The 4191-nt window shown below is 39.3% G+C and overlaps 1 long non-coding RNA gene across 1 annotated transcript; it reads right to left on the minus strand.

Moving 5' to 3' along the window:
• Positions 1–1065: 1065 nt before the first annotated feature.
• LOC116267302 (uncharacterized) lies at positions 1066–1885 on the minus strand. Its single transcript, XR_004175564.1, has 3 exons — positions 1846–1885; positions 1644–1770; positions 1066–1547 (listed from the first exon to the last, which is right to left on the minus strand). It is a non-coding gene; the product is annotated as an uncharacterized LOC116267302 (long non-coding RNA).
• Positions 1886–4191: the final 2306 nt, after the last annotated feature.

Below are 4191 nucleotides of genomic sequence, written 5' to 3' on the forward strand. Positions count from 1 at the left end.
TTCTAGGAAAATTGATTTATTTCAAGACTTACCAAGAGCACACGTAGCAAAAGTCTCCTGTTTATAGTAACAGGGGAAAGTCACCAGTTGGTCGTCATGTTTGTCTGTCTTGAGAATGAATGAGACGCAATATAAGTACTTGCTTGATGCCCTTCATGGGGCCACTGGATCTGCTACCGATTCATATGAAAAGTAGGGAAGAATCTAAAACGGCCGTGGTGGGTGAGGGATGATTCGTATCTGTTATCGAGAGAGAGGGATCACCTACCGGACTCAAATGATTGATGTGATCTTCCAAAAAGGAAATCGATCGTCAAAAAAGGCGTCGAGTTACGGTTTTGACTCGTTTTTCCAAGCCTTCAGACTACCTTTACCTTTATTACGGAGCAAGAAAAAGGAGAAACCAAGAGCGACACGAGTGCTTTTTGGCTTAATCTTTGCACCTACAGACATTGTGGAGGGAAGAAGAAGGTGCAATTATCACATCCAGTTGAACGTCTTATCAGAGAATGTATGACTTAAGTGAGATGGGGTTTTCCACTCAAAGAAATTATGGGTAGGTGCAGCTAATCCGTGACCTTATTCGTGTTATTTAGTCTATTTTATAGTTGTAAGGAAAATTGACGAATTTCTTCCTTCTGTTGGTTGTCGGTGATTTGTTATTCAAAATTGTTTGCGGATCTTTTTTTCTCTTTTTCGGCGTACTGATCTCGCTTTTACTTTAAAAAAAGAAAAACATTTTAAAATGGTTACATAAAATGTGGATGTGGACATGCAAACGGCTAAGGAGCATAAGTTCATGTGTTGCCTATTATCATCATTTTACTTAAAAAATATGTTTTTGCTATGCAAGAATTTAGGTTGAAGGACTAATTTAGCATCATTAACGGAATTCCACTAAGGTTTCATTAGGGGGTTTTAGAAAAAACTAGTTTTTTTGGGTGTGCAAAAAGAGTATTTCATTCTATCACCCCGACTGGGAAAGACGAATCCTCAACCAATCACTTAGATTTCCATGAAAAAGCCCTAGTGATCTAGGAGATGTTTGTGCGTGTTGGGGGGTTTTATAAAGAACTAGTTTTTTTGGGTGTGCAAAAAGAGTATTTCATTCTATCGGAAAGAAAAATCCTCAACCAATCACTTAGATTTTCATGAAAAAGCCCTAGTGATCTAGGAGATGTTTGTGAGTGTGAGAAAGAGAAATAGAGAGATAAAAGACAAAGAGAGAAAGTAATTGTGTATCTTGACAGGCAAAGAGAAAGGCAAACCCTATAAAGTATGAGAGCCTACCCGAGTGGTGCTGCCAATACCTGGACTGACCTGGCCCAAACTTGCATGCACATCGCAAGACCGAGTCAAGCGATTGGTACCCAATTCGACCCAGCCCGCATTTCACTCATGTGGCCTCAGCCTAGCTCATTTCAGGCTTGAAATCCAACTATCTATCAGATACCCACCCAGCTTGATGTCTATCCTTGCAGGCAAGGGGAAAGGGAGAAGGTGGAGGACTTTGGCTCTTTCTCGAGTGGGTTGTCTATCTTCTCGCTCTGCCAAATTAGGGTTTGGCTATTAGATGTGCAGACATAGTTGTAAGCTTGGGATATTATCCCTTTCAAAAGCTGAAACAAAATATACCAACCCACCTAAGGGAAAAGGAAAAACAGGGGCTCATGAGAACCATGGTGAAGCAACATACGACATTTTATGCCTTCCCCATGGTCTCTCCTTCAATCTCTAGCTCCCCAGTGACCACAAGCTTCCTGAAAATCACTGTAAAGCAAGGAGTTTCATTCTTTAGACAGAACAAAACACGACCAATCTAAAGTGACGAACACATGTGCATACCTTTTCCTTCGGCTTCTTGGTAGCTTCCTTTGTAATGTCATGACAACCACTCGACGAATAAAAGATAACCTCTATTTAAACTGAGCCCCCCTCAATTGGAAAGGACAGCTTCCCAACCATGAATCCTTCAAACTTAATTGAAATTAAATAAGATAAACTTCGTCTTACCGCACCTTTGACAATTTTGTGGCCTACGTTTCCCCTTGTTTGTACTTGCACAATTCTCAAGGTGTCAACAGGCATTGTTTAAAATAACATTACCACCCTTATCTCAAAGATTAAATCGACATAAAATAAAAGTTTTAAAAATTAAATGTGATTTAATTAGGACTAATCACGGAATCTAAGTGTGCTACTCACGGACCAAGAGAGCTGTCCCCTCAACTTAACGCCATCAAGATCCGCAATTGGGACCCCTCGTGTTTTTTTTTTTTTTTTTTAAACTCACAATACAACCATTAAAACATTATTATATATATAGTTTAAATGGATGGGATTTAATTAAAACTAGTTACAGAATCTAAGGCGAAAAGCTAAACTTAATGCCATATAAAATCCAAGAGCGGGACCCCTCGATTTTTTTTTACTCATAATACGGGTAAAATGTGCCAGGTGTCTAGAGATTCGCCGCCTGAATTGTCTCCTTACCAACCAACCCATATTGTGCATGTCGGTAGCGCTACCTAAGCTACTCATGAAAGGCCCTTCACAGTTTGCTTTTCCATTGCACCAAGAGGCACATATCTCTCCTATTAAATTTTGGATATATCTTTAAAAGACTCAATTATTCTCTGTTCTTTGTTTTTTTGGTGGGTAGCATTGGGAAAAGAAGTTTGAAGATCCCTTTTTCTCTGGTTCTCATCTACGTGAGACTTGGGTGAGATATGTTGCAATCTCACAATTTCCAGCTATATTATACCCCTTACACCTAATGTCTTTTATTTTTTTGGGTGAACGATAGGTTCATCCACTGCTCGAAACAAGGCCCGAAGATCCTTCATTCCCTCTGCCTTTGAGGTCATGAGCTGCGTCGGTGACAGCGATAGTAACAGTGCATCCTTCAACTTGAATGTCGCGATCTACCACCTTAAGACACATGAACATAAAGACCACAAGAATCAAACTAGAAACATACTTTTATGTAGACCCCTAACCCGACCAACTATGCTATGCCCCTTGAGGCATGTTCTCTATGTATTATAACTAAATTAACAAGAAAAAAACAACATCTTGATCACATATTTTCTTAAGGAATAACCTTTTAACATTCTTATTGAAGGAAAACAAGAAGGCCCTTTAAATTCCATCATTTGGCAACCAAGTGATAGCCAGAGTACCCCAGTTGTCCCAAAGGGTGTAGTGCAACTAGCTTGGATCAGCAACTGGTCTCACTTCCATTGGCAAGGGTGCAGTCTCTTGTTCTAAAACACCGACACAAGCCATTACTAGAGAAGCAAAGGAAATAGCTTTGGGTGTTTGTACACAGGCAAACAATAATATAGTCCGTCTCTATTAGCAGAACAAGAAAAATTTATTGGAGGATATATATTTAAGATTCTTATTTAAAAATAATTTTTTTTAAAAAAACAGATATGAACAACTGCCTATACCAGTCACAACGTGGCTACGCCACGGTCTATTTTAGCAACGTAAGGGCCAACTTGGCATTGCACCATGGTACCCACTAACTAATTACAAAATCTGATGATCTTACTAGCTACGTGGTTACTAATATTATTTTACTGTTTACTTAACTCTCAAAGATCTGCCTAAGATCCTCCGCCTGTTTCCCTTCTTCCTTTCTCATTAGTTGAAAGCCCCTTCTTGAATATTCAGGCCAACTGTTTCTCATTAGTTGAAAGCCCCTTCTTGAATATTCAGGCCAACTGTTTCTCATTAGTTGAAAGCCCCTTCTTGAATATTCAGGCCAACTGTTTCTCTTTCTTGTTTGTTTTTTTAATGGTCCACTTGTGTATTTTCGCGTAGAGGTGTACGGTTGACACGAATATTCAAGTTACGTCACAAAAAGGAGAGACATGACCAGAGGCCAGTTGCCATATCAATTCTGTAATTCAGAAATCAACTGTAATGAACTATTATTCTACTTTCTACAGTCCCACACGACATCTCAATACCTCCAAAAGCAAAAGTATATGGACCCCTCATAAAGATAATCTTAAAGTAAGGAGCTTTGCAAAGCACCTTATTATTTAGTCTACCACACTTTTTTTTTCCCTCTTTATTTAGGAATATAAAGGACTTGCAAGACAATTAGAACCCAATGAGCCTAGTGTCGGGTGAGCAAAAAGAACATCTCATGGCCTCAGTGTGAGAGGTCGAAACCTC

The sequence above is a fragment of the Nymphaea colorata genome, chromosome 13, assembly GCF_008831285.2.
Source record: "Nymphaea colorata isolate Beijing-Zhang1983 chromosome 13, ASM883128v2, whole genome shotgun sequence".
NCBI classification, from domain to species: Eukaryota; Viridiplantae; Streptophyta; class Magnoliopsida; order Nymphaeales; family Nymphaeaceae; genus Nymphaea; species Nymphaea colorata.